The following is an 18,003-nucleotide window of genomic DNA, read 5'->3' on the forward strand; positions in this document are numbered from 1 at the left end:
ATCCTGTTTTTCTCAAATGCATTTCAGATGGCTGATTCCCAGCATACCTTTTTGAAGATTTCCACACTATTGATAAGGCGCATATAGCACATTTTGAAAGAGATGTTTTCTTAAATGAAACCAAGAGAACCACAGTGACGGTATCATTCAGATAGTAGAAATGTTTTTTGTATATTAGTATGGAAGTTGTGAAATAAAACATTTCTCATGCTGATTTTCAACAGTCGATCTGCAATCATGAAATATAAGCTTTTGCTTGGAGGCCTCAAAGGCACTGATCTAATTTTCTTTTTTAAAATTATTCACAGATCGTATGATATGCTTTGTACAAATCAACTATGTTGTTAGATCAAAATTGATTAAAAAGTGACTATCTCAATTTCAGGACATATAGAAGAGGAAGGAGAAGGCGCTCATGTTTCAAATGCGGAGAGGCAACAACTGTTCATTATTTTCACCTCTATTAATTATATGTATTTTTATAATGTATATATTTATATTTTCCGATAAATATACATAGACATATAGCGATATATAGGGAGATACATACATATAAGTTGATACGTACAAGTTTATAAGTAAATGAGATGTTTTTCCAATTAATACTTCTAAGAACTGAATGGAAACAAAATCGTAAAGTTTAGATAAGTCCCACTGAGCTTTGTACTTAGATCCCTGTTTTCAGAGTCCAGATTGACAAGCATAACACTATCAACCCACCTGTACCAGGTTGAGCTTTCCGTTTTGACAGAAGAGATTGCATTCACAGGGAAATCTTAATTTTTATTGCAAAATCTTATCTCACATAAAAAGTACTGTTCAACAGAGTCATAGCGTTACTTGAGTCCTTTGTGCAACATACTTCCCTACCATAGTTCAATGGGCAAAAGTTGAACAGAATAGAAAAGTAATACAATTCTGTTTGTCTTTGACTGTAGAACATAAAAAATGTGAAATGTCCACATTGCTGCAGCAATTTGCTCCCCTGTCACATGGGAGGTTCCATGGTGTAATGGTTAGCACTTTGGACTTTGAATCCAAGGATCCGAGTTCAAATCTCGGTGGGACCACTTTCATGACTTATGACCAAATCTTTTTCTGTCAAGTGTATTCATAAATATCATAAATCTAACACGGGTAGAGTGAAACATTAATGTATTGATTGTATTTTAAAAGTCTATTTGATGTGAGCAAATTATAGAACTTTTAGAAAACATGGAAATTAAATGGCTCAAAATAATGAGACATTTTGTGAGCTGACTCTGTTTTCTCAAACTCATCACAAGGGGCTGATGCAAGATATTACTTGTTTAAATCTTACTGTTATTGATAAGGGGAACAAGGAACTTTTTTAATTGGAAAGCCTTCATTAAAAGAAAACTTGAGGAATCAAATTGTGTATTTTGGGGGCAGAAGAGATGAACTTTTAAATAACAATCTTGAAATTCAGACACACAGATATTTACACTCTGTTTTTCTAAAGTAAATCCATAACCATGAAGTAGAATCTTTTGAAAGACATGTCAGATGTATTAATCTGAATTCCTCTTTCAAAGAAATGCACAATTAAATGCACTGTGTAAGTCAAGAATGTTGTCAGATAAGAAATCAGCAAAATTAACTATCTTATTACTGATCATACAGATGAGAAAGAAAAAGAACCTCTTGCTCAAATTGTGGATGGGAAAGAACAGTTTTTAGTTTTCAGCTTCTGTACTTATGTTTATGATTAATTCATTTCTTTATATTGTATTATCGCTATCTAGATGGATATAGCCATGTATACATACTTATACGTTGATAAGTTTCAGTATAAAGCTTTGACGTTATGTTTTTCCAAGTCCAAATTCTAAGAAATTAGTGAAATATTAAATCTCATAATTCAAGCAGGTCCCACCGAGATTTGAACTCGGATCGCTGGATTCAGAGTCCAGAGTGCTAACCATTACACCATGGAACCCCGCCATACATGAGGGCTTTTTCCATTGAGACAAAAGAGAGCGCATCAGTGCGGGGGCTTTTCTTACATTGATGAAAAGATATCTCAGTTGAATGCTCATAGTGTAAAGAGCGATAATGTGATTTGATTCTTTTCAGCTACATTCTCCATAACAGTGTTAAATGTGCAAACGTTTATCAGGACATGCAATTTACAAAATAATGATCATCTTTGACTGAAGAATATTAAAACATTCTACATTTCCAAACTACTACATCCATTTCTCTGTCTCTCACATGGGTGGCTCCAAAGAGCAATGGTTGGCACTTTGGACTTTGCATGCAAAGGTACCAGTCCAATTCTTTGAGGTACTTCTTTACTACTCTTGACCTTTTCCATTTCTGACATCTTTGTTTATTGATAGCTCCAATCCAACACCAGCAGGTTGAAAGAGACAAATATTGACTCCTTTCAAAATGTCCAACAGCTTGAACAAGTTACAGAAATACGAACTTTATAATACTTTTACATCACATTCCTAGACAAAATAGTGTGACATTACAAAATCCTATCCTGTTTTTCTCAAATGCATTTCAGATGGCTGATTCCCAGCATACCTTTTTGAAGATTTCCACACTATTGATAAGGCGCATATAGCACATTTTGAAAGAGATGTTTTCTTAAATGAAACCAAGAGAACCACAGTGACGGTATCATTCAGATAGTAGAAATGTTTTTTGTATATTAGTATGGAAGTTGTGAAATAAAACATTTCTCATGCTGATTTTCAACAGTCGATCTGCAATCATGAAATATAAGCTTTTGCTTGGAGGCCTCAAAGGCACTGATCTAATTTTCTTTTTTAAAATTATTCACAGATCGTATGATATGCTTTGTACAAATCAACTATGTTGTTAGATCAAAATTGATTAAAAAGTGACTATCTCAATTTCAGGACATATAGAAGAGGAAGGAGAAGGCGCTCATGTTTCAAATGCGGAGAGGCAACAACTGTTCATTATTTTCACCTCTATTAATTATATGTATTTTTATAATGTATATATTTATATTTTCCGATAAATATACATAGACATATAGCGATATATAGGGAGATACATACATATAAGTTGATACGTACAAGTTTATAAGTAAATGAGATGTTTTTCCAATTAATACTTCTAAGAACTGAATGGAAACTAAATCGTAAAGTTTAGATAAGTCCCACTGAGCTTTGTACTTAGATCCCTGTTTTCAGAGTCCAGATTGACAAGCATAACACTATCAACCCACCTGTACCAGGTTGAGCTTTCCGTTTTGACAGAAGAGATTGCATTCACAGGGAAATCTTAATTTTTATTGCAAAATCTTATCTCACATAAAAAGTACTGTTCAACAGAGTCATAGCGTTACTTTAGTCCTTTGTGCAACATACTTCCCTAACATAGTTCAATGGGCAAAAGTTGAACAGAATAGAAAAGTAATACAATTCTGTTTGTCTTTGACTGTAGAACATAAAAAATGTGAAATGTCCACATTGCTGCAGCAATTTGCTCCCCTGTCACATGGGAGGTTCCATGGTGTAATGGTTAGCACTTTGGACTTTGAATCCAAGGATCCGAGTTCAAATCTCGGTGGGACCACTTTCATGACTTATGACCAAATCTTTTTCTGTCAAGTGTATTCATAAATATCATAAATCTAACACGGGTAGAGTGAAACATTAATGTATTGATTGTATTTTAAAAGTCTATTTGATGTGAGCAAATTATAGAACTTTTAGAAAACATGGAAATTAAATGGCTCAAAATAATGAGACATTTTGTGAGCTGACTCTGTTTTCTCAAACTCATCACAAGGGGCTGATGCAAGATATTACTTGTTTAAATCTTACTGTTATTGATAAGGGGAACAAGGAACTTTTTTAATTGGAAAGCCTTCATTAAAAGAAAACTTGAGGAATCAAATTGTGTATTTTGGGGGCAGAAGAGATGAACTTTTAAATAACAATCTTGAAATTCAGACACACAGATATTTACACTCTGTTTTTCTAAAGTAAATCCATAACCATGAAGTAGAATCTTTTGAAAGACATGTCAGATGTATTAATCTGAATTCCTCTTTCAAAGAAATGCACAATTAAATGCACTGTGTAAGTCAAGAATGTTGTCAGATAAGAAATCAGCAAAATTAACTATCTTATTACTGATCATACAGATGAGAAAGAAAAAGAACCTCTTGCTCAAATTGTGGATGGGAAAGAACAGTTTTTAGTTTTCAGCTTCTGTACTTATGTTTATGATTAATTCATTTCTTTATATTGTATTATCGCTATCTAGATGGATATAGCCATGTATACATACTTATACGTTGATAAGTTTCAGTATAAAGCTTTGACGTTATGTTTTTCCAAGTCCAAATTCTAAGAAATTAGTGAAATATTAAATCTCATAATTCAAGCAGGTCCCACCGAGATTTGAACTCGGATCGCTGGATTCAGAGTCCAGAGTGCTAACCATTACACCATGGAACCCAGCCATACACGAGAGCTTTTTCCATTGAGACAAAAGAGAGCGCATCAGTGCGGGGGCTTTTCTTACATTGATGAAAAGATATCTCAGTTGAATGCTCATAGTGTAAAGAGCGATAATGTGATTTGATTCTTTTCAGCTACATTCTCCATAACAGTGTTAAATGTGCAAACGTTTATCAGGACATGCAATTTACAAAATAATGATCATCTTTGACTGAAGAATATTAAAACATTCTACATTTCCAAACTACTACATCCATTTCTCTGTCTCTCACATGGGTGGCTCCAAAGAGCAATGGTTGGCACTTTGGACTTTGCATGCAAAGGTACCAGTCCAATTCTTTGAGGTACTTCTTTACTACTCTTGACCTTTTCCATTTCTGTCATCTTTGTTTATTGATAGCTCCAATCCAACACCAGTAGGTTGAAAGAGACAAATATTGACTCCTTTCAAAATGTCCAACAGCTTGAACAAGTTACAGAAATACGAACTTTATAATACTTTTACATCACATTCCTAGACAAAATAGTGTGACATTACAAAATCCTATCCTGTTTTTCTCAAATGCATTTCAGAGGGCTGATTCCCAGCATTCCTTTTTGAAGATTTCCACACTATTGATAAGGCGAATATAGCACATTCTGAAAGAGATGTTTTCTTAAATCAAACCTAGAGAACCACAATGACGGTATCATTCAGATAGTAGAAATGTTTTTTGTATATTAGTATGGAAGTTGTGAAATAAAACATTTCTCATGCTGATTTTCAACAGTCGATCTGCAATCATGAAATATAAGCTTTTGCTTGGAGGCCTCAAAGGCACTGATCTAATTTTCTTTTTTAAAATTATTCACAGATCGTATGATATGCTTTGTACAAATCAACTATGTTGTTAGATCAAAATTGATTAAAAAGTGACTATCTCAATTTCAGGACATATAGAAGAGGAAGGAGAAGGCGCTCATGTTTCAAATGCGGAGAGGCAACAACTGTTCATTATTTTCACCTCTATTAATTATATGTATTTTTATAATGTATATATTTATATTTTCCGATAAATATACATAGACATATAGCGATATATTGGGAGATACATACATATAAGTTGATACGTACAAGTTTATAAGTAAATGAGATGTTTTTCCAATTAATACTTCTAAGAACTGAATGGAAACAAAATCGTAAAGTTTAGATAAGTCCCACTGAGCTTTGTACTTAGATCCATGTTTTCAGAGTCCAGATTGACAAGCATAACACTATCAACCCACCTGTACCAGGTTGAGCTTTCCGTTTTGACAGAAGAGATTGCATTCACAGGGAAATCTTAATTTTTATTGCAAAATCTTATCTCACATAAAAAGTACTGTTCAACAGAGTCATAGCGTTACTTGAGTCCTTTGTGCAACATACTTCCCTAACATAGTTCAATGGGCAAAAGTTGAACAGAATAGAAAAGTAATACAATTCTGTTTGTCTTTGACTGTAGAACATAAAAAATGTGAAATGTCCACATTGCAGCAGCAATTTGCTCCCCTGTCACATGGGAGGTTCCATGGTGTAATGGTTAGCACTTTGGACTTTGAATCCAAGGATCCGAGTTCAAATCTCGGTGGGACCACTTTCATGACTTATGACCAAAACTTTTTCTGTCAAGTGTATTCATAAATATCATAAATCTAACACGGGTAGAGTGAAACATTAATGTATTGATTGTATTTTAAAAGTCTATTTGATGTGAGCAAATTATAGAACTTTTAGAAAACATGGAAATTAAATGGCTCAAAATAATGAGACATTTTGTGAGCTGACTCTGTTTTCTCAAACTCATCACAAGGGGCTGATGCAAGATATTACTTGTTTAAATCTTACTGTTATTGATAAGGGGAACAAGGAACTTTTTTAATTGGAAAGCCTTCATTAAAAGAAAACTTGAGGAATCAAATTGTGTATTTTGGGGGCAGAAGAGATGAACTTTTAAATAACAATCTTGAAATTCAGACACACAGATATTTACACTCTGTTTTTCTAAAGTAAATCCATAACCATGAAGTAGAATCTTTTGAAAGACATGTCAGATGTATTAATCTGAATTCCTCTTTCAAAGAAATGCACAATTAAATGCACTGTGTAAGTCAAGAATGTTGTCAGATAAGAAATCAGCAAAATTAACTATCTTATTACTGATCATACAGATGAGAAAGAAAAAGAACCTCTTGCTCAAATTGTGGATGGGAAAGAACAGTTTTTAGTTTTCAGCTTCTGTACTTATGTTTATGATTAATTCATTTCTTTATATTGTATTATCGCTATCTAGATGGATATAGCCATGTATACATACTTATACGTTGATAAGTTTCAGTATAAAGCTTTGACGTTATGTTTTTCCAAGTCCAAATTCTAAGAAATTAGTGAAATATTAAATCTCATAATTCAAGCAGGTCCCACCGAGATTTGAACTCGGATCGCTGGATTCAGAGTCCAGAGTGCTAACCATTACACCATGGAACCCAGCCATACACGAGAGCTTTTTCCATTGAGACAAAAGAGAGCGCATCAGTGCGGGGGCTTTTCTTACATTGATGAAAAGATATCTCAGTTGAATGCTCATAGTGTAAAGAGCGATAATGTGATTTGATTCTTTTCAGCTACATTCTCCATAACAGTGTTAAATGTGCAAACGTTTATCAGGACATGCAATTTACAAAATAATGATCATCTTTGACTGAAGAATATTAAAACATTCTACATTTCCAAACTACTACATCCATTTCTCTGTCTCTCACATGGGTGGCTCCAAAGAGCAATGGTTGGCACTTTGGACTTTGCATGCAAAGGTACCAGTCCAATTCTTTGAGGTACTTCTTTACTACTCTTGACCTTTTCCATTTCTGTCATCTTTGTTTATTGATAGCTCCAATCCAACACCAGTAGGTTGAAAGAGACAAATATTGACTCCTTTCAAAATGTCCAACAGCTTGAACAAGTTACAGAAATACGAACTTTATAATACTTTTACATCACATTCCTAGACAAAATAGTGTGACATTACAAAATCCTATCCTGTTTTTCTCAAATGCATTTCAGAGGGCTGATTCCCAGCATTCCTTTTTGAAGATTTCCACACTATTGATAAGGCGAATATAGCACATTTTGAAAGAGATGTTTTCTTAAATCAAACCTAGAGAACCACAATGACGGTATCATTCAGATAGTAGAAATGTTTTTTGTATATTAGTATGGAAGTTGTGAAATAAAACATTTCTCATGCTGATTTTCAACAGTCGATCTGCAATCATGAAATATAAGCTTTTGCTTGGAGGCCTCAAAGGCACTGATCTAATTTTCTTTTTTAAAATTATTCACAGATCGTATGATATGCTTTGTACAAATCAACTATGTTGTTAGATCAAAATTGATTAAAAAGTGACTATCTCAATTTCAGGACATATAGAAGAGGAAGGAGAAGGCGCTCATGTTTCAAATGCGGAGAGGCAACAACTGTTCATTATTTTCACCTCTATTAATTATATGTATTTTTATAATGTATATATTTATATTTTCCGATAAATATACATAGACATATAGCGATATATAGGGAGATACATACATATAAGTTGATACGTACAAGTTTATAAGTAAATGAGATGTTTTTCCAATTAATACTTCTAAGAACTGAATGGAAACAAAATCGTAAAGTTTAGATAAGTCCCACTGAGCTTTGTACTTAGATCCCTGTTTTCAGAGTCCAGATTGACAAGCATAACACTATAAACCCACCTGTACCAGGTTGAGCTTTCCGTTTTGACAGAAGAGATTGCATTCACAGGGAAATCTTAATTTTTATTGCAAAATCTTATCTCACATAAAAAGTACTGTTCAACAGAGTCATAGCGTTACTTGAGTCCTTTGTGCAACATACTTCCCTAACATAGTTCAATGGGCAAAAGTTGAACAGAATAGAAAAGTAATACCATTCTGTTTGTCTTTGACTGTAGAACATAAAAAATGTGAAATGTCCACATTGCTGCAGCAATTTGCTCCCCTGTCACATGGGAGGTTCCATGGTGTAATGGTTAGCACTTTGGACTTTGAATCCAAGGATCCGAGTTCAAATCTCGGTGGGACCACTTTCATGACTTATGACCAAATCTTTTTCTGTCAAGTGTATTCATAAATATCATAAATCTAACACGGGTAGAGTGAAACATTAATGTATTGATTGTATTTTAAAAGTCTATTTGATGTGAGCAAATTATAGAACTTTTAGAAAACATGGAAATTAAATGGCTCAAAATAATGAGACATTTTGTGAGCTGACTCTGTTTTCTCAAACTCATCACAAGGGGCTGATGCAAGATATTACTTGTTTAAATCTTACTGTTATTGATAAGGGGAACAAGGAACTTTTTTAATTGGAAAGCCTTCATTAAAAGAAAACTTGAGGAATCAAATTGTGTATTTTGGGGGCAGAAGAGATGAACTTTTAAAAAACAATCTTTAAATTCAGACACACAGATATTTACACTCTGTTTTTCTAAAGTAAATCCATAACCATGAAGTAGAATCTTTCGAAAGACATGTCAGATGTATTAATCTGAATTCCTCTTTCAAAGAAATGCACAATTAAATGCACTGTGTAAGTCAAGAATGTTGTCAGATAAGAAATCAGCAAAATTAACTATCTTATTACTGATCATACAGATGAGAAAGAAAAAGAACCTCTTGCTCAAATTGTGGATGGGAAAGAACAGTTTTTAGTTTTCAGCTTCTGTACTTATGTTTATGATTAATTCATTTCTTTATATTGTATTATCGCTATCTAGATGGATATAGCCATGTATACATACTTATACGTTGATAAGTTTCAGTATAAAGCTTTGACGTTATGTTTTTCCAAGTCCAAATTCTAAGAAATTAGTGAAATATTAAATCTCATAATTCAAGCAGGTCCCACCGAGATTTGAACTCGGATCGCTGGATTCAGAGTCCAGAGTGCTAACCATTACACCATGGAACCCCGCCATACATGAGGGCTTTTTCCATTGAGACAAAAGAGAGCGCATCAGTGCGGGGGCTTTTCTTACATTGATGAAAAGATATCTCAGTTGAATGCTCATAGTGTAAAGAGCGATAATGTGATTTGATTCTTTTCAGCTACATTCTCCATAACAGTGTTAAATGTGCAAACGTTTATCAGGACATGCAATTTACAAAATAATGATCATCTTTGACTGAAGAATATTAAAACATTCTACATTTCCAAACTACTACATCCATTTCTCTGTCTCTCACATGGGTGGCTCCAAAGAGCAATGGTTGGCACTTTGGACTTTGCATGCAAAGGTACCAGTCCAATTCTTTGAGGTACTTCTTTACTACTCTTGACCTTTTCCATTTCTGTCATCTTTGTTTATTGATAGCTCCAATCCAACACCAGTAGGTTGAAAGAGACAAATATTGAGTCCTTTCAAAATGTCCAACAGCTTGAACAAGTTACAGAAATACGAACTTTATAATACTTTTACATCACATTCCTAGACAAAATAGTGTGACATTACAAAATCCTATCCTGTTTTTCTCAAATGCATTTCAGATGGCTGATTCCCAGCATACCTTTTTGAAGATTTCCACACTATTGATAAGGCGCATATAGCACATTTTGAAAGAGATGTTTTCTTAAATGAAACCAAGAGAACCACAGTGACGGTATCATTCAGATAGTAGAAATGTTTTTTGTATATTAGTATGGAAGTTGTGAAATAAAACATTTCTCATGCTGATTTTCAACAGTCGATCTGCAATCATGAAATATAAGCTTTTGCTTGGAGGCCTCAAAGGCACTGATCTAATTTTCTTTTTTAAAATTATTCACAGATCGTATGATATGCTTTGTACAAATCAACTATGTTGTTAGATCAAAATTGATTAAAAAGTGACTATCTCAATTTCAGGACATATAGAAGAGGAAGGAGAAGGCGCTCATGTTTCAAATGCGGAGAGGCAACAACTGTTCATTATTTTCACCTCTATTAATTATATGTATTTTTATAATGTATATATTTATATTTTCCGATAAATATACATAGACATATAGCGATATATAGGGAGATACATACATATAAGTTGATACGTACAAGTTTATAAGTAAATGAGATGTTTTTCCAATTAATACTTCTAAGAACTGAATGGAAACAAAATCGTAAAGTTTAGATAAGTCCCACTGAGCTTTGTACTTAGATCCCTGTTTTCAGAGTCCAGATTGACAAGCATAACACTATAAACCCACCTGTACCAGGTTGAGCTTTCCGTTTTGACAGAAGAGATTGCATTCACAGGGAAATCTTAATTTTTATTGCAAAATCTTATCTCACATAAAAAGTACTGTTCAACAGAGTCATAGCGTTACTTGAGTCCTTTGTGCAACATACTTCCCTAACATAGTTCAATGGGCAAAAGTTGAACAGAATAGAAAAGTAATACCATTCTGTTTGTCTTTGACTGTAGAACATAAAAAATGTGAAATGTCCACATTGCTGCAGCAATTTGCTCCCCTGTCACATGGGAGGTTCCATGGTGTAATGGTTAGCACTTTGGACTTTGAATCCAAGGATCCGAGTTCAAATCTCGGTGGGACCACTTTCATGACTTATGACCAAATCTTTTTCTGTCAAGTGTATTCATAAATATCATAAATCTAACACGGGTAGAGTGAAACATTAATGTATTGATTGTATTTTAAAAGTCTATTTGATGTGAGCAAATTATAGAACTTTTAGAAAACATGGAAATTAAATGGCTCAAAATAATGAGACATTTTGTGAGCTGACTCTGTTTTCTCAAACTCATCACAAGGGGCTGATGCAAGATATTACTTGTTTAAATCTTACTGTTATTGATAAGGGGAACAAGGAACTTTTTTAATTGGAAAGCCTTCATTAAAAGAAAACTTGAGGAATCAAATTGTGTATTTTGGGGGCAGAAGAGATGAACTTTTAAAAAACAATCTTTAAATTCAGACACACAGATATTTACACTCTGTTTTTCTAAAGTAAATCCATAACCATGAAGTAGAATCTTTCGAAAGACATGTCAGATGTATTAATCTGAATTCCTCTTTCAAAGAAATGCACAATTAAATGCACTGTGTAAGTCAAGAATGTTGTCAGATAAGAAATCAGCAAAATTAACTATCTTATTACTGATCATACAGATGAGAAAGAAAAAGAACCTCTTGCTCAAATTGTGGATGGGAAAGAACAGTTTTTAGTTTTCAGCTTCTGTACTTATGTTTATGATTAATTCATTTCTTTATATTGTATTATCGCTATCTAGATGGATATAGCCATGTATACATACTTATACGTTGATAAGTTTCAGTATAAAGCTTTGACGTTATGTTTTTCCAAGTCCAAATTCTAAGAAATTAGTGAAATATTAAATCTCATAATTCAAGCAGGTCCCACCGAGATTTGAACTCGGATCGCTGGATTCAGAGTCCAGAGTGCTAACCATTACACCATGGAACCCCGCCATACATGAGGGCTTTTTCCATTGAGACAAAAGAGAGCGCATCAGTGCGGGGGCTTTTCTTACATTGATGAAAAGATATCTCAGTTGAATGCTCATAGTGTAAAGAGCGATAATGTGATTTGATTCTTTTCAGCTACATTCTCCATAACAGTGTTAAATGTGCAAACGTTTATCAGGACATGCAATTTACAAAATAATGATCATCTTTGACTGAAGAATATTAAAACATTCTACATTTCCAAACTACTACATCCATTTCTCTGTCTCTCACATGGGTGGCTCCAAAGAGCAATGGTTGGCACTTTGGACTTTGCATGCAAAGGTACCAGTCCAATTCTTTGAGGTACTTCTTTATTACTCTTGACCTTTTCCATTTCTGTCATCTTTGTTTATTGATAGCTCCAATCCAACACCAGTAGGTTGAAAGAGACAAATATTGAGTCCTTTCAAAATGTCCAACAGCTTGAACAAGTTACAGAAATACGAACTTTATAATACTTTTACATCACATTCCTAGACAAAATAGTGTGACATTACAAAATCCTATCCTGTTTTTCTCAAATGCATTTCAGATGGCTGATTCCCAGCATACCTTTTTGAAGATTTCCACACTATTGATAAGGCGCATATAGCACATTTTGAAAGAGATGTTTTCTTAAATGAAACCAAGAGAACCACAGTGACGGTATCATTCAGATAGTAGAAATGTTTTTTGTATATTAGTATGGAAGTTGTGAAATAAAACATTTCTCATGCTGATTTTCAACAGTCGATCTGCAATCATGAAATATAAGCTTTTGCTTGGAGGCCTCAAAGGCACTGATCTAATTTTCTTTTTTAAAATTATTCACAGATCGTATGATATGCTTTGTACAAATCAACTATGTTGTTAGATCAAAATTGATTAAAAAGTGACTATCTCAATTTCAGGACATATAGAAGAGGAAGGAGAAGGCGCTCATGTTTCAAATGCGGAGAGGCAACAACTGTTCATTATTTTCACCTCTATTAATTATATGTATTTTTATAATGTATATATTTATATTTTCCGATAAATATACATAGACATATAGCGATATATAGGGAGATACATACATATAAGTTGATACGTACAAGTTTATAAGTAAATGAGATGTTTTTCCAATTAATACTTCTAAGAACTGAATGGAAACAAAATCGTAAAGTTTAGATAAGTCCCACTGAGCTTTGTACTTAGATCCCTGTTTTCAGAGTCCAGATTGACAAGCATAACACTATCAACCCACCTGTACCAGGTTGAGCTTTCCGTTTTGACAGAAGAGATTGCATTCACAGGGAAATCTTAATTTTTATTGCAAAATCTTATCTCACATAAAAAGTACTGTTCAACAGAGTCATAGCGTTACTTGAGTCCTTTGTGCAACATACTTCCCTACCATAGTTCAATGGGCAAAAGTTGAACAGAATAGAAAAGTAATACAATTCTGTTTGTCTTTGACTGTAGAACATAAAAAATGTGAAATGTCCACATTGCTGCAGCAATTTGCTCCCCTGTCACATGGGAGGTTCCATGGTGTAATGGTTAGCACTTTGGACTTTGAATCCAAGGATCCGAGTTCAAATCTCGGTGGGACCACTTTCATGACTTATGACCAAATCTTTTTCTGTCAAGTGTATTCATAAATATCATAAATCTAACACGGGTAGAGTGAAACATTAATGTATTGATTGTATTTTAAAAGTCTATTTGATGTGAGCAAATTATAGAACTTTTAGAAAACATGGAAATTAAATGGCTCAAAATAATGAGACATTTTGTGAGCTGACTCTGTTTTCTCAAACTCATCACAAGGGGCTGATGCAAGATATTACTTGTTTAAATCTTACTGTTATTGATAAGGGGAACAAGGAACTTTTTTAATTGGAAAGCCTTCATTAAAAGAAAACTTGAGGAATCAAATTGTGTATTTTGGGGGCAGAAGAGATGAACTTTTAAATAACAATCTTGAAATTCAGACACACAGATATTTACACTCTGTTTTTCTAAAGTAAATCCATAACCATGAAGTAGAATCTTTTGAAAGACATGTCAGATGTATTAATCTGAATTCCTCTTTCAAAGAAATGCACAATTAAATGCACTGTGTAAGTCAAGAATGTTGTCAGATAAGAAATCAGCAAAATTAACTATCTTATTACTGATCATACAGATGAGAAAGAAAAAGAACCTCTTGCTCAAATTGTGGATGGGAAAGAACAGTTTTTAGTTTTCAGCTTCTGTACTTATGTTTATGATTAATTCATTTCTTTATATTGTATTATCGCTATCTAGATGGATATAGCCATGTATACATACTTATACGTTGATAAGTTTCAGTATAAAGCTTTGACGTTATGTTTTTCCAAGTCCAAATTCTAAGAAATTAGTGAAATATTAAATCTCATAATTCAAGCAGGTCCCACCGAGATTTGAACTCGGATCGCTGGATTCAGAGTCCAGAGTGCTAACCATTACACCATGGAACCCCGCCATACATGAGGGCTTTTTCCATTGAGACAAAAGAGAGCGCATCAGTGCGGGGGCTTTTCTTACATTGATGAAAAGATATCTCAGTTGAATGCTCATAGTGTAAAGAGCGATAATGTGATTTGATTCTTTTCAGCTACATTCTCCATAACAGTGTTAAATGTGCAAACGTTTATCAGGACATGCAATTTACAAAATAATGATCATCTTTGACTGAAGAATATTAAAACATTCTACATTTCCAAACTACTACATCCATTTCTCTGTCTCTCACATGGGTGGCTCCAAAGAGCAATGGTTGGCACTTTGGACTTTGCATGCAAAGGTACCAGTCCAATTCTTTGAGGTACTTCTTTACTACTCTTGACCTTTTCCATTTCTGTCATCTTTGTTTATTGATAGCTCCAATCCAACACCAGTAGGTTGAAAGAGACAAATATTGAGTCCTTTCAAAATGTCCAACAGCTTGAACAAGTTACAGAAATACGAACTTTATAATACTTTTACATCACATTCCTAGACAAAATAGTGTGACATTACAAAATCCTATCCTGTTTTTCTCAAATGCATTTCAGATGGCTGATTCCCAGCATACCTTTTTGAAGATTTCCACACTATTGATAAGGCGCATATAGCACATTTTGAAAGAGATGTTTTCTTAAATGAAACCAAGAGAACCACAGTGACGGTATCATTCAGATAGTAGAAATGTTTTTTGTATATTAGTATGGAAGTTGTGAAATAAAACATTTCTCATGCTGATTTTCAACAGTCGATCTGCAATCATGAAATATAAGCTTTTGCTTGGAGGCCTCAAAGGCACTGATCTAATTTTCTTTTTTAAAATTATTCACAGATCGTATGATATGCTTTGTACAAATCAACTATGTTGTTAGATCAAAATTGATTAAAAAGTGACTATCTCAATTTCAGGACATATAGAAGAGGAAGGAGAAGGCGCTCATGTTTCAAATGCGGAGAGGCAACAACTGTTCATTATTTTCACCTCTATTAATTATATGTATTTTTATAATGTATATATTTATATTTTCCGATAAATATACATAGACATATAGCGATATATAGGGAGATACATACATATAAGTTGATACGTACAAGTTTATAAGTAAATGAGATGTTTTTCCAATTAATACTTCTAAGAACTGAATGGAAACAAAATCGTAAAGTTTAGATAAGTCCCACTGAGCTTTGTACTTAGATCCCTGTTTTCAGAGTCCAGATTGACAAGCATAACACTATAAACCCACCTGTACCAGGTTGAGCTTTCCGTTTTGACAGAAGAGATTGCATTCACAGGGAAATCTTAATTTTTATTGCAAAATCTTATCTCACATAAAAAGTACTGTTCAACAGAGTCATAGCGTTACTTGAGTCCTTTGTGCAACATACTTCCCTAACATAGTTCAATGGGCAAAAGTTGAACAGAATAGAAAAGTAATACCATTCTGTTTGTCTTTGACTGTAGAACATAAAAAATGTGAAATGTCCACATTGCTGCAGCAATTTGCTCCCCTGTCACATGGGAGGTTCCATGGTGTAATGGTTAGCACTTTGGACTTTGAATCCAAGGATCCGAGTTCAAATCTCGGTGGGACCACTTTCATGACTTATGACCAAATCTTTTTCTGTCAAGTGTATTCATAAATATCATAAATCTAACACGGGTAGAGTGAAACATTAATGTATTGATTGTATTTTAAAAGTCTATTTGATGTGAGCAAATTATAGAACTTTTAGAAAACATGGAAATTAAATGGCTCAAAATAATGAGACATTTTGTGAGCTGACTCTGTTTTCTCAAACTCATCACAAGGGGCTGATGCAAGATATTACTTGTTTAAATCTTACTGTTATTGATAAGGGGAACAAGGAACTTTTTTAATTGGAAAGCCTTCATTAAAAGAAAACTTGAGGAATCAAATTGTGTATTTTGGGGGCAGAAGAGATGAACTTTTAAATAACAATCTTGAAATTCAGACACACAGATATTTACACTCTGTTTTTCTAAAGTAAATCCATAACCATGAAGTAGAATCTTTTGAAAGACATGTCAGATGTATTAATCTGAATTCCTCTTTCAAAGAAATGCACAATTAAATGCACTGTGTAAGTCAAGAATGTTGTCAGATAAGAAATCAGCAAAATTAACTATCTTATTACTGATCATACAGATGAGAAAGAAAAAGAACCTCTTGCTCAAATTGTGGATGGGAAAGAACAGTTTTTAGTTTTCAGCTTCTGTACTTATGTTTATGATTAATTCATTTCTTTATATTGTATTATCGCTATCTAGATGGATATAGCCATGTATACATACTTATACGTTGATAAGTTTCAGTATAAAGCTTTGACGTTATGTTTTTCCAAGTCCAAATTCTAAGAAATTAGTGAAATATTAAATCTCATAATTCAAGCAGGTCCCACCGAGATTTGAACTCGGATCGCTGGATTCAGAGTCCAGAGTGCTAACCATTACACCATGGAACCCCGCCATACATGAGGGCTTTTTCCATTGAGACAAAAGAGAGCGCATCAGTGCGGGGGCTTTTCTTACATTGATGAAAAGATATCTCAGTTGAATGCTCATAGTGTAAAGAGCGATAATGTGATTTGATTCTTTTCAGCTACATTCTCCATAACAGTGTTAAATGTGCAAACGTTTATCAGGACATGCAATTTACAAAATAATGATCATCTTTGACTGAAGAATATTAAAACATTCTACATTTCCAAACTACTACATCCATTTCTCTGTCTCTCACATGGGTGGCTCCAAAGAGCAATGGTTGGCACTTTGGACTTTGCATGCAAAGGTACCAGTCCAATTCTTTGAGGTACTTCTTTACTACTCTTGACCTTTTCCATTTCTGACATCTTTGTTTATTGATAGCTCCAATCCAACACCAGCAGGTTGAAAGAGACAAATATTGACTCCTTTCAAAATGTCCAACAGCTTGAACAAGTTACAGAAATACGAACTTTATAATACTTTTACATCACATTCCTAGACAAAATAGTGTGACATTACAAAATCCTATCCTGTTTTTCTCAAATGCATTTCAGATGGCTGATTCCCAGCATACCTTTTTGAAGATTTCCACACTATTGATAAGGCGCATATAGCACATTTTGAAAGAGATGTTTTCTTAAATGAAACCAAGAGAACCACAGTGACGGTATCATTCAGATAGTAGAAATGTTTTTTGTATATTAGTATGGAAGTTGTGAAATAAAACATTTCTCATGCTGATTTTCAACAGTCGATCTGCAATCATGAAATATAAGCTTTTGCTTGGAGGCCTCAAAGGCACTGATCTAATTTTCTTTTTTAAAATTATTCACAGATCGTATGATATGCTTTGTACAAATCAACTATGTTGTTAGATCAAAATTGATTAAAAAGTGACTATCTCAATTTCAGGACATATAGAAGAGGAAGGAGAAGGCGCTCATGTTTCAAATGCGGAGAGGCAACA

General features: G+C 33.8%; 14 non-coding genes across 14 annotated transcripts; 7 read left to right on the plus strand and 7 right to left on the minus strand.

The window, feature by feature from the left end:
• Nucleotides 1-998: 998 nt before the first annotated feature.
• TRNAQ-UUG (transfer RNA glutamine (anticodon UUG)) lies at nucleotides 999-1,070 on the plus strand. Its single transcript has one exon. It is a non-coding gene; the product is annotated as a tRNA-Gln (tRNA).
• Nucleotides 1,071-1,888: 818 nt separating this feature from the next.
• On the minus strand, nucleotides 1,889-1,960 carry TRNAQ-CUG (transfer RNA glutamine (anticodon CUG)). The gene has a single exon. It is a non-coding gene; the product is annotated as a tRNA-Gln (tRNA).
• A 1,547-nt stretch (nucleotides 1,961-3,507) lies between these two features.
• Nucleotides 3,508-3,579, plus strand: TRNAQ-UUG (transfer RNA glutamine (anticodon UUG)). The gene has a single exon. It is a non-coding gene; the product is annotated as a tRNA-Gln (tRNA).
• An 818-nt stretch (nucleotides 3,580-4,397) lies between these two features.
• On the minus strand, nucleotides 4,398-4,469 carry TRNAQ-CUG (transfer RNA glutamine (anticodon CUG)). Its single transcript has one exon. It is a non-coding gene; the product is annotated as a tRNA-Gln (tRNA).
• Nucleotides 4,470-6,016: 1,547 nt separating this feature from the next.
• On the plus strand, nucleotides 6,017-6,088 carry TRNAQ-UUG (transfer RNA glutamine (anticodon UUG)). The gene has a single exon. It is a non-coding gene; the product is annotated as a tRNA-Gln (tRNA).
• An 818-nt stretch (nucleotides 6,089-6,906) lies between these two features.
• On the minus strand, nucleotides 6,907-6,978 carry TRNAQ-CUG (transfer RNA glutamine (anticodon CUG)). Its single transcript has one exon. It is a non-coding gene; the product is annotated as a tRNA-Gln (tRNA).
• A 1,547-nt stretch (nucleotides 6,979-8,525) lies between these two features.
• On the plus strand, nucleotides 8,526-8,597 carry TRNAQ-UUG (transfer RNA glutamine (anticodon UUG)). Its single transcript has one exon. It is a non-coding gene; the product is annotated as a tRNA-Gln (tRNA).
• An 818-nt stretch (nucleotides 8,598-9,415) lies between these two features.
• On the minus strand, nucleotides 9,416-9,487 carry TRNAQ-CUG (transfer RNA glutamine (anticodon CUG)). Its single transcript has one exon. It is a non-coding gene; the product is annotated as a tRNA-Gln (tRNA).
• A 1,547-nt stretch (nucleotides 9,488-11,034) lies between these two features.
• TRNAQ-UUG (transfer RNA glutamine (anticodon UUG)) lies at nucleotides 11,035-11,106 on the plus strand. The gene has a single exon. It is a non-coding gene; the product is annotated as a tRNA-Gln (tRNA).
• An 818-nt stretch (nucleotides 11,107-11,924) lies between these two features.
• TRNAQ-CUG (transfer RNA glutamine (anticodon CUG)) lies at nucleotides 11,925-11,996 on the minus strand. Its single transcript has one exon. It is a non-coding gene; the product is annotated as a tRNA-Gln (tRNA).
• Nucleotides 11,997-13,543: 1,547 nt separating this feature from the next.
• TRNAQ-UUG (transfer RNA glutamine (anticodon UUG)) lies at nucleotides 13,544-13,615 on the plus strand. The gene has a single exon. It is a non-coding gene; the product is annotated as a tRNA-Gln (tRNA).
• An 818-nt stretch (nucleotides 13,616-14,433) lies between these two features.
• Nucleotides 14,434-14,505, minus strand: TRNAQ-CUG (transfer RNA glutamine (anticodon CUG)). The gene has a single exon. It is a non-coding gene; the product is annotated as a tRNA-Gln (tRNA).
• Nucleotides 14,506-16,052: 1,547 nt separating this feature from the next.
• On the plus strand, nucleotides 16,053-16,124 carry TRNAQ-UUG (transfer RNA glutamine (anticodon UUG)). The gene has a single exon. It is a non-coding gene; the product is annotated as a tRNA-Gln (tRNA).
• Nucleotides 16,125-16,942: 818 nt separating this feature from the next.
• TRNAQ-CUG (transfer RNA glutamine (anticodon CUG)) lies at nucleotides 16,943-17,014 on the minus strand. Its single transcript has one exon. It is a non-coding gene; the product is annotated as a tRNA-Gln (tRNA).
• Between the last annotated feature and the right edge of the window lie 989 nt (nucleotides 17,015-18,003).

The sequence above is a fragment of the Lissotriton vulgaris genome, unplaced genomic scaffold, assembly GCF_964263255.1.
Source record: "Lissotriton vulgaris unplaced genomic scaffold, aLisVul1.2 SCAFFOLD_714, whole genome shotgun sequence".
In the NCBI taxonomy this organism is placed as follows: Eukaryota; Metazoa; Chordata; class Amphibia; order Caudata; family Salamandridae; genus Lissotriton; species Lissotriton vulgaris.